This window comes from Thermobia domestica, chromosome 4 (genome assembly GCF_964235325.1).
Source record: "Thermobia domestica chromosome 4, izTheDome1.hap1.1, whole genome shotgun sequence".
Taxonomy (NCBI): Eukaryota; Metazoa; Arthropoda; class Insecta; order Zygentoma; family Lepismatidae; genus Thermobia; species Thermobia domestica.
In genome coordinates this window covers 321,228,777-321,241,166 of record NC_137457.1, presented here as the reverse complement: position 1 = coordinate 321,241,166, position 12,390 = coordinate 321,228,777, and the positions used below count along the sequence as shown (strand labels likewise).

At 36.5% G+C, this 12,390-nt stretch overlaps 1 protein-coding gene across 3 annotated transcripts in view; it reads left to right on the top strand.

Annotated features, from left to right (window-relative positions):
• Nucleotides 1-12,390, top strand: part of LOC145684377 (transcriptional coactivator YAP1-like) — a 375,649-nt gene that overhangs the window by 129,322 nt on the left and 233,937 nt on the right. The gene's annotated exons all lie outside the window — the stretch shown is intronic.

The window sequence follows — 12,390 nt, the reverse complement described above, 5'->3', positions numbered from 1 at the left end:
AGTGACGTAGAACGCACCAAATTTTGTACACAGATAGATCTTTACCAGATCTAACCCTATATGAAACCCTTTTATGGATTTTCCGCTCGAGGGTGAAAATGTACGCGAAAACGTATGCACGTTCATCATTTTCTTATAAACGCCTTCTATATATGCAACCCCAATTACTTCATGCTTCTGCGGGTTTGTATAACATCAGAGGATAAATACTGAGGAACTCAGTAAGTACATTTTTTCTTTTTTAGGGGATCAAAAGATCCAATATATTTCAGACAAAAATTTTCTTGTAGGTCTTATACTAAGAGAACTACATATAGTGTAGCCAAACCCAAACTATCACTTAACTTAGTATGATGTGCTTATTCCGAAAAAAAAAAAAATCGATTTAGTCTCCGTTCAAAAATTTTGTGGCCCCTGATCCAAAAACTAACTATTGGTCAAGATCGCAATTTTTTAATGTATTTTTGTGGATAATTCCTAAAATTCGTGATAATCGATGCTCTCAATTTAAGATTTGGCAATAATGAGTGGTTACAGCGAGTACTATGCAGCTAATAGCGTGAATGATAAATTTCCTTGTAGTGTTCGTACCCAATAAAGCAACAGTAATATTCCAGGGAGGAGGGGTTGTTAAGACTCCATTCAAATAAACAAGCGATCGACCCGGAGACAAGCATCAGAGCAAGAACTGTCAGATACAGGGAGATCGTGTTTTTTATACATAGATTCGGTATCTTAAGAATAGGTTTCACTTCCGGTTTAAGTATTTTGCTTATGGAGCAAAAACGGTAAAAATAAACGAGAGAATTTGATACGGATTTAACATCGCAAGAATAGTTTACATGCCCACTTACTCATCTATTCCTGGCCAAGTAAGTTTGTGGTGAATAACAGCGTGTCTGTAGGTTTTCTCGAGGTACTCCTCCAACTTTCTCATTCCACCAATTTCCCCATTATCAGTTACCTGCTTTAATTATCGTCTCCCTTAGCCTAAAGGACATAATCGTAGGAATATTTTATTTCATTTAAAAAAAAAACTGGAAGTGGTAGAAATTAACCACTTCCGGTTTTGAGTGCTAATCGCTACAGAATAAAGGCGGTAATAGATAGCGGATAAAGGATTTTCTGCAATCAATTAAGTGTTCCAAGAATATCTTCCATCTATACTTTAATATATCTTCTAGAACCGGAAGTACTACAAATATATTACCACTTCCGGTTTCAATACTAATAGAGAAAACGTCAGCAATACAATTGAAAAAAAAAACTACTACTTTCAGTGTGCATTAAGTCTGTCAAAAGTATATTCAGTCTCCTGCCTTATCTTTCTTTTGAAACTAGGAGCGGAGTAACCACTTTCGCTTTGATTATTGAAACCGGAAGTTGTAAATATACCGTTTCCTATTTGAAATAAAATGAAATTTTTAAGTTTTATGTCCCAAGAGTATGCTGGCGAGCCTAAAGTAGACGGTGATGATAAGTAAATCAACTAGTGGAATGAAGAAAGTCAGAGGAAACGGAGGAACCCCGAAGAAGCCCATACACACAGTGTTTGTCCATCAAGAAGCTCATTCGGCGCGAGCTGCGATCGAACCAAGCATTCCATGCATACCAGCGGTGAACATTCTACCACTGAGCCACCACGGTGCTTGTTTCCGGTTTGAATATTGGGTCTCGTTAGTTTGGGAATGTCTCCTAGTTTGACTGTGTAAAACGGAACTCTAATTTATTTTATGAGTTGTCTTGTAGGGGAAACGAACTGTAATTCCTTGACCTGCACGAGACACCATGACTATCGGCTGTTCCATCGCGCTTCGTTGTGTGTTCCTTTTAGATACACGTGTAATACATGTTACTGAAATGAAAAAAAATAAAAGACTTATCTCCAATTTGCATATCATGATCCACTTTTTGGTGTTACTCTGGAAGAAAAAATAGAAATATACAGAATGACATTTATTATCTTTTTAGTATTGAATAATTAAAGAATAATGTATTTAATTACTGTCTGATAAAACCATCAGATACCTCACGACCTTTTTAAGTGTTATAATTTATGTGCTTTTATTTCTAAAAAAAGAAAATACTATTAAAAAGCTGCTAATGACTGCAGTTTAATAATGAATAGTTACGGAAATTATGATTTTCTTTAGACCAATCTGTACTCAAATATAAATATTAATTTTAAGACAAATTTTTCATAAGCATTATTATTATTATTATTATTATTATTATTATTATTATTATTATTATTATTATTATTATTATTATTATTATTATTATTATTATTAAGCATTCTTATTTAGTAACTAGAGGGATAACTAAACAGTTAACATTATTCATAAACTATTTTCCCACTTTAAGACTTTCAAATTGTGATATGCATAAGTGCTGGTGGGAAGTCTTTTAGAATGGCTCTGTCCGTCCACCTGTCTCTTAACGGGTATCATAGCAAATAGGGTAAAAGTTAGCGACGTGCAATATATATATACATATATATATATATGGGCGGATCCAGGATATCATCATCAAGGGAGGGACTAAAACCATATTTTGCCGTTTTATCCAGTGTAAAGCAGGATTAAAGCTCATTTTATCCAGTGTATACCTAAGCGTCAAAGGGGGCTATAGCCCCACTTGGATCCGCCACTGTATATATATATATATATATATATATATATATATATAATATAGGTATACAGTACCGTACTACATTTTATATCATTTCTTGTTGTCCATCAGATAGACTGTTTCTTTATTATTTGTTCTTAATGTGTGTTTACTTACATCTTAAGGTCGGAAGAGCCGAAGCAAATAAACCCATAAACTAGAATGTTATATTTTATCAATGCAGTCGTGTATACCTATTTTTGGACCACCCTGTATATATAATATGGCCGGATCCAGGATTTTCAGACGGGGAGTGCATCAATAACTACTATTATATTTGAATTAAATTTGAGTTTCTTAAATGTCTTTAGGCATCTATGATGTGAATGCGGAATATAGTTTTGGTTGGTGACTCATTTTCCTTCAGTCTTCAGAAAATCGATTTGAACTATTGCTTTTGTAAAGATCTGCTTTCTTTTAAGCCACAAACGGAAACATAATGTGAAAAAAAGTTTCTGAAAGTGTTGGTATTTCAGTGCTAGCTTCTCATTTTACTATATTTACAACGAAGGTGGGTGCACGTGCACCGTTGCAGCCCCTAAATGCGGCCATATATATATATATATATATATATATATATATATATATATATATATATATATATATATATATATATATATATATATATATATATATATATATTAATGAATATTTTGTTTAGGGATGCGCACGAGACGAGTCGAGACAGGATTTTCCTGACATAAATTCGAGTCGAGACAAGGCTCTTGCAATAGAGAAATATACATTTTTCGAGTCGAGACATCACTTTTACAGCACATTTTCGAGACGAGACAGCCACAAATCTTGTCTCGTGCGCATCCCTAATTTTGTTAAATCGACATCATGGCTAGTTTGTGTTATGTGATTTTAATATTTGTATTTATGTAATTACTAGTTAGTATTGTTTTTTTTTTTTTTTTTTTTTTTTGTAATTGCGTATTTCGCAAATAAGCAAATTAATTATTATTACGTAAAAATGGTTACGTGAAGATACATTATATAAAGTATATATACATAATAATACACATATTATTATTATTCGCTGGTGGGCATGGTCAAACCCACCAAAGCCGTTACCCAAATTGTGCGTCGTAACTACGTTAGAGGGGGTTGCGCGAAATATTTGTGAAGTTTACTAAGATGAGATTTAGCCTTAGAATGTTTTTAAATGTGAAGACAATTGTTTGGATTTTGGGTTTACATCAACAATTTTCAAAGGCTTCACATACAAAGCTATCCGCGAATCTAATATAAATAAAATAAAGAGTTGGTTTGTGTGTTTGTCTGTCTGTCTGTGTGCGGCCTGGGGACCAGACGAGTGGACCGAGAGTTACCAAATTTTGGTCAGGGGGGCGTTTACCGGAACCGGCTTGGGAACCAGACAAATTGACCGAGAGTTAACAATTTTAGTCACGAATAACTAGGTCCAGGCTCCAGACCAGAGTTAAGCGTTTTTGTCAAAATTCGAACCACGGGGTTCTCAGCGGGTCCTTTACCGGAACGTGTAAAAGTAGTAGAAAATGATCGATATTAGTGTCGAATTCATATTTTTCCCGGTCGCTGAAATCAATGGTGAAACTCTGATCGCATTAACTTCCAAATTCACGCTATTAGGCTCCGGGCCGGGGGTCACCGGGAGGGGGGGGGAAGGAGATTCCGAGACAAAAGTAATCCAAAATGACCGATATTAGTGTCAAATCCATAGTTTTCGTGGTTGCTGAAATCAATCGTGACACTTCCATTAGCAATTACTTGCATATTTAATTACAATTGTATGCGGCCGGAGGTCAGTATGTAAATATAGCCCAAAATGACCGATATTAGTATCGAATCCATAGTTTTCGCGGTCGCTGAGATCCATGGTGATACTCCCACAGGCGTTGACTTCCAAATACAGCTCCCGTGCGAAGCATGGGTATATCCAACTAGTTAATAATAATGTTAATATTTATGTATATGTTAACTAGGCCTATGTCCTTTAGGAAACCATCGAAAAACCCTGCTACATAAATATCAGTGTTGCCCGGGAGACGAGACGACAACATTTATTGGTGGATTATAGTGAGTAATAATAAGGACACGTAATCTAGTGCTTAGAACGTTTGACTGACGTCCGCGTGGCCCCGGGTTCGAATCCTCGCCGGTGCTGTTCACTCAGCGTCATAGGGCTAACAGGGGAGTCACGTGAATAAATGATCTGACTGCTACTACCACGCTTGTTAGAAATAGGGCGACGCAGCGCGTTGACCACGAGTTAGTAGCTAGGGTGCACGTAGTTCGACCAACAGATGGCGTTGGAGTGGCTTAGGCCCACAAAAGGCTGCTACACCAAGTGGTTTGCTTTATATTGTGTAATAACTAGCGTATTTTTTAAACGTTGCTAAATACATTTTACAACGTGTTCAGAAGACGAGACGAGACGAGACGAGTTTTCTCGTCTTGTAAATTTTGTAGAAGTCTCGTCTGCTCTTGATTCTCAAGATGGTGTTCTTCCTCTTCTCATTTTTAAATACATGTACTTCGAAAATAGGGATGCGCACGAGACGAGTCGAGACAGGATTTTCCTGACAAAATTCGAGTCGAGACATCACTTTTACAGCATATTTTCGAGACGAGACAGCCACAAATCTTGTCTCGTGCGCATCCCTATTCGAAAAGTTGTATTGTAGGATTTTGCACTTAATACTAGTAACTTCAAATGCTATACAGAGATAACTGTTCACCTCCGGTGCTTGGGGTCCGTGGTTTCATCCCAGCTCGCGCCATATGGACTTTGTGGTGGACAAACACCGCGCTCTTGGGTTTTCTCGGGGCTCTCCCGTTTCCTCCCACTTTCTTCATTCCACCATTTCATTCGTCTCTCATCATCACCGTCTCCTTTAGCATAACCGGCCTAATCGTGGGACGCAAAACTTTAAGATTTCATTTCATTTTGTTATACAGAGATAGCTGTTGAATAATTAGCTTAACGTTGGTGTAAAGGGACAATTTTTACCGATAGATGTCACTACAGTCTTCGTATATCTTTCATCTATTTTTTACCTTTCTCGAAAATTCACGATTTCTCTTACAAATTTCAACGTAGAGACCAAATTTTTAGAGAAGGAATTTCATAACCTATCGAAATCAACAATCCGTGCCGATTTTTTATTTAAAATTTTCTTCATTATTGAAATGGCTTGATTGTTGAAATGGATATGGAAACCTTTAACAATATAACTGTTTCAACAATAAAGATAATTCTAAAAAAAAAAAAATCGGCACGGATTGTTGCCTTCGACAGGTTATGAAGTTTTTTCTCTAAAAATTTTGAAGTATCTAGGCTGAAACTTGTAAGAGAAATTGTGAATTTTAGTGAAAGGTAAAAAGTACATGAGAAAGATACGAAGATTCTAGTGACATCTATCGGCAAAACTTGTCCCTAATGTTCGTTGTATTACGGTTTAGTGTCCCTTTCAGCAGCGAGGGTATATGTGAAGTGGACCTACAGTTTACGCAAAAACCAAATTACATGAGCTCATCTGGTTCATTCGCGCCGAAAATGCGTATGCTAACCATATATATATATATATATATATATATATATATATATATATATATATAATAAAAATCACGCGTGTCATGAAAGGATGTGTGATTTTCTGCTAGACTATTCCTTGAACAAATTCTGTGGACGCCACTGAACCGGAGAGAATTATTTTTCACAAAATGTTGGTAAAAGGGAAACGCAAAAATGAGCAAATAAATAATCGGACGGAATATATTAATACCGGAGAGTTTTGTGGGGTTTCCGGACGCCATCCGTTACTGTATCTTAATATTTGTGGTGGAAATTCTGTATACTCCGTGTGTTGAGACGCAGAATGGGAGTTCCATTGTTGGAACTGCGTGCTATTCATATCTCGATTTCAAAACGCATCTGGAAGATGGAGACGTTTGTGGATTCTATTTTTGTGTGATTTTTTGACTCCTGCTACGTGTTGCTGGAAGTAGGTGGCGTATATTGTAGTAGGTGGTTATTATGACAAGAAAGAAGAAAAAAAAAGTGCTATTATGATCCACGAACTCAAAATAGCTTTGGAAAGAGCTCGTGATGTTTCTAATTAAGGACTTTGGTTTCTTAACGAAGTTTTTTCTCATTACAATAACACAAAGCACTATACAGAGAAATTAGTCAAATTTGGCCATCTGTTTCCGTTGGAACTGACCAATTTATATAAAATGTGGCGAACTTAACAAGGTAATAATAACATATTAATATACAGGGTTGGCTGGTTTAAACCAGCTGGTTAAAAAAAATAACTGGTTTAAACAAGAAAATGTTCGTAGAAGTGTAAGTGTTCGTAAAATCTTGATGAACACACATTTGTGGGTAATCACGTTTCACTCCCGTATATTATTCATATTATGTTCAGACCTAAATTCCCCATTCATTACTCAAAGAGATTATACTATAAAAGCAACTTTATATAAGTTGATGAATGTTTTTTTTTTGTGTGTGTGTGTGTGTTTTTTTATAGTTTGTTATGCAATTGCAATCAAAGAAAAATTCCAAATATTGTTTAGTTTTAATAATGTTTACTATTGATAAAATACATAGAAATGTTGTACTTTTGTTGGGGGAGGGGGGTTATACAAACCCCACTAGAGGCATTTATTGAAATTTTAAGTATCTTTGGTATCTATTTATGTATAAATGGGTCAGAACCAAAGTGGATTCAAATAATTCCTATCTTTATTCACTTTTCTTACTGATATGCAAATTAAGTTGTTGTATTTCTTCAACTTGGACTAAAGAAGTTGTAGTAAACTAACTTGGACTAAATTAATTCTTTTGTACTCTGCAGTACTTTGAAATTGTCCATATGTAATTCTGTATAATGGTTTCACTTGTGCAACTGTTTATCTTTTTGCCCTTGTGAAATGGCTTTTGACAATTATATTAACAAGTATGTAAAGATCAGTACAATGTTTTTTTTTTTTTTTTTTTTTTTTTTTTTTTTATCAGGAGTCCTTCGTGAGTGAGTCGGCAGACGTATCGCCAGTTAATCCTGGTTTTGAGTTCAAATAGAGGAAAATTTCTCTCGGATGTAAGCTGAGAAGCGGTTTGGATTTCGCTTTAAGCTTATATAACCCTTTCCAGCGTAACCCGATTGTTGTATAATAACACCAAGGCGAAACAAACTTATTTCTGTCCATATGTGATATAAATACATAGAGCAAATTATTTACCCCCCCCAAAAAAAAACCTGGTTTAAACCAAAAAACCTGCTTTATGTTTTTTTCAATAAAAACATGGTTTTTGCCAACCCTGCCAATATATGACTACTAGCGGAATACCCGTTCTTCGCACGGGAAGAATACGTTTCATTTTAGACATAAAGGGCTGCATTTGGATTTAAACGTCATCGGAAGTGTCACTGTTGGTCTCAATGACCTCGAAAACTATGGGTTCGACACTAATATTGATCATTTTTATGTATCTGCCCCTCCCCAAAATTGCGGGGCTGAATTTAGATTTAAACGGTATGAGAAGTGTCATTGTCCGTCTGAGCATTCGAAAACCGTGAATTCGACACTAATATCGATCATTTTTAAATACCCTCCATTCCCCTCTGCTCAGTTGCACTGTCAAAATTAAACGGTAAAAACCATTCCGGGCCCAAACGTCATATATGTTGAAAATGGGATCGAAATTGGTCGGGTTGTTCAAGAGGTGTGAGGTCACAGACATAGTTACTTTCATTCATGTGATATATGTAGATAATTGTTCAGAAACAAAGTAACATTAAATAGATGTGGCCAACTTGACGTATTTTGCCGTACAGTGAAACTTAAGTCGGCTTTTACATATTCAATAGAAATTTCTCGTGTTCATTCAAGTGACCAAATTAGTATGCAGTGAAATTTAAGTTGGCCTCTATCGATTCCACTATACTAGACCAACTTACATAGGTTGGAGGTGGACTACATACAGAATAATTACAACATACTAATATATTGTTATGGTTTATTAGAAACAAGTTAAAATGATAGATGTGACCAAATTAAGAGGCTATAAAATTTAAGTTGGTCTTTATTAATTTCACTATAGCATACCAACTTCCTACGTTGGAGGTGGCAAACTTACAAAGTAATTATAACATGGAAATATATTGAAACGGTTATTTCCAAACGTGAAATTAAGTATGTAGATGTGTCCAACTTAGCATATTCTGCCGTAGAATGGAACTTATGTTACTATTCTTTTTTGAATATAAATTCCTCCTGTTCATTGAGATAGCCAAGTTAGAAGGTATTATTGAATAGAAATATCTTAAATTGGCCACATCTGTTAGCTTAGGATACTAAAGTTTGAAATATACCAAGGTTTTACATGTGGGTATGTTGCAGGTGGTGAATTTACCAAGAATAGGATATATATACAATTTTATGTTCTTCAGATACAAAATAAATCCTAATTTCAATAAAAAATTGTGTAAGTTATTCAAGTAATCAGTTTGAGACTAATAATTGAAGTAAAGCCTTCCAAATTGGTCATAGACCATCCTCGTGACTTATGATTAGTACTCCCATATTCGATGGAAGGCACGGGTTCCATTCCTAGATACTATTGCCCAGGAGACAAGATTCTCAGTGGAACATCACGTGTGTTCATATTTCATGTTTAAGATGTAAGTCCGTGTCTCATGTAACCTCTGTTCTGAAAAGGTATATTAGAGGCAATGACTCAGTCAACGAGAATTGGACCCTGATATGTCACTACACCCTAAATAAATATCTTGATTTTCTTTATATACGCTGCTTCTTCTTTTACCAGTCTTTTCCCGTTGATGAGAGGTGAAAATTTATGTTGATTCGCTTCTATGTTACTTGGTCCCAAACGTTATCCTATATTAACTTGCCTTGGGGGCGCGGTGGCTTAGTGGTAGAGCGTTTACCTCCGGTGCTTGGGGTCCCTGGTTCGATCCCAGCTCGCGCCGTGTGGACTTTGTAGTGGATAAACACCGTGCTCGTGTGTTTTCTCGGGGTTCTCCCGTTTCCTCCCACTTTCTTCATTCTACCATTTCACTCATCTCTAACCATCACCGTCCCCTTTAGCTTAACCGGCATAATTGTGGGACGTAAAACTTACAATTTCATTGTTTTTCTATTAACCCCTTTCCTTTGAAGTCCGTAGTCACACATTATATCCATTTTTGTTCCTCTTCCTCTTTTTCCTTCTACTTCAATCTTCCCCACTATGACAATACTACTGCACAGTCTTTTCTCTTGTACTGTCTTCCACATCTCACTTATCAATCACTTCAACGCTGCATCTTATTTTTTCGTTTCTGATTTTATCCAAGCTGGTAACACAACATATCCATCTGAACATTTTCATTTCGGCCGCGGGTAGTTTCTTTTCGTGGGTCTCCTTGATTCTCCAAGTTTCCGCCCCGCACAGCATTAGGAGTCCCATTTTGATCATGTAGGCTCTTCCGTTCAACTTGGACACTTATCCGTACTCCTATCCTTATTCACAGTGGAACCCGTGGTGGAAAAAATCATGATTTTTATATCTTTCTTCTCGTATAATACAAGTCGCGAACTGAAGAAAAAACATTAGGAGCTAATATCAAATGCTAATTATTCCATTTATGTAAAAGTATTGCGCTTGAATTTTGAATTAATCCCCAATCGTTAACCTATTTCAATCCCAAACAATGTTTCTTAAGCATTAAGGAAAAAGTACAGCAACGTTTATCAACATGACACTTTTTTTTTTTCAGGAAAGTTACTGATATTTGGCAGGGGCATATTAAAAAAAAAAAAATTGGAACTAGCTTGTGGCATGAAATAGATATAAAATACATAAATTTCGCCTACAGTTATAAAATCTTAAAAAAAAAAAACAAAGTTTCGGAGAGGGGACCGGAACCCTCTCAATATGCCCCTATTATCTACAAACAAACAGCAGGATGGCTCAGGGGTAGAGCGTTCACCTCTGGCGCATGGGGTCCTGGGTTTGATCCCAGCCCGCGCCAAGTGAACTTTGTGGTGGACAAACACCGTATGCGTGGCTTTTCTTGTTTTTTTTCGTTTCCTCCCACTTCCTTCATTTCATTCATTTATAATCATTACCATCTCCTTTAGCCTAGCCGGCATAATCGTGGGACGTAAAACTTAAAGATTGTATTTCATTTCATTAAGTATTCTGACGTTTGGCAGGTCCTGGGATTTTTTTTTTTTTTTTTTTTTTGTTAATTTTAAGTTGGACCTGGAAATGTTTCTTTCGCGTGTCTCGATCTTCAGCTTCCTTTTTCGACTCCTAAAACTTTTTTTCTGTTTTTCAAATAATCGATCACTTGTGTTCAACTTCTTCCTATTCCTGGCTTTCCTTCCATCTTTCCTTCTATGGCGGTATGAAGAAGACAATTATTTCTGTGCAAGATGTGTTCAATCCAATTCGCCTTTCTACAAAGGATAGTGACCAAAAGCGTCCTCTTCTCTCCTATCCGTTTTAAAGCATCGTTTGTTACTCTTTCTCCATCGTATGGATGGAAAATTAGAACACACTCTCGTATTAATTTAACTTGTTGTTGTAGATTCATGATACGTATGATGTTATTATACCGCAAAGTGACACCCTGAATAAAGACACAATTTTCTGTGAAGTGTATATTCTAGTAAAGCCTGTCGATGTTTGCTGGGTCTTTCTGGAAACAAATAAAAATTAAATGAAATCTTAAAGTTTTACGACCCACGGTTATGGCAGCTAGACCAAAGGATACAGTGATAATGAGAAATGAATGAAATGGTGGAATGAGTAAAGTGGGAGGATACGGGACAACTTCTAGAAAATACACAGGGAACCCGCATTGGGTCCACCAGGAAATTCACTTGACGCGAGCCGGGATCAAACCGAGAACCCAATGCACCAGAGACGAATGACCTACCACTGAGCCACCACGACCCCTTGAAACATGTAGAGAAAGCAATGTACTACTAATAGCCGTAATTTAGCCACTTCTGTAAAGTTGGACATTTTCGGTAGAGGGATGGAGTAATATAAGCGATAGTGTACATTGTTCCATGGTGTGTGACCAAATTAACTAGTTTCTCAAGTTTGTTATAAAGGTGCTAATTTTTAACATATTTTACTTTGTCACTGATCTACATAAACAACGTGAAATCAAATGAGGAACCAAGATATGACCAATTTGACGTGTTTTACTGTAAGTTATAGTTTGTCTTAATTTTGCTTCCTTACTTTGCAATTATTATTTTAACCATTTTTTTTCTTTTTCTCTCTTTTAGGTAAGTAATCGAGTGCCCATCTGGTTTACCATTCTGTAAAGTAAGTTAACAAATTATTATTTTTCTCTCATCCTTATCAGAGCAGGTGATATAGTAATATAGAGGTCATCTACAATGGGGGATGTAGAAGCTAAAAACTAAAAAGGGATAGCCAGAACCCAGATGATAGGTCAGAGCAGGGGCGGATTCAGAGGGCGATTGTCCCCCCCCCCCAGAAGAGGAAACTTTATTTTATATATAAATAAAACCCATTCCAGAGTTTAGAGCTCTTAAAAGTAGCTCTAAGTAGCAGTATTACAACCCTCCGCCCCTTAGAAGTTCGCCCTGGATCCGCCTCTGGGTCAGAGTGGCTCACGGTGGGTGGTGGGTGAAATTTTCATTGACCCACGCCATCTCTGGCCGTAGGTCAGCCTGTAGACT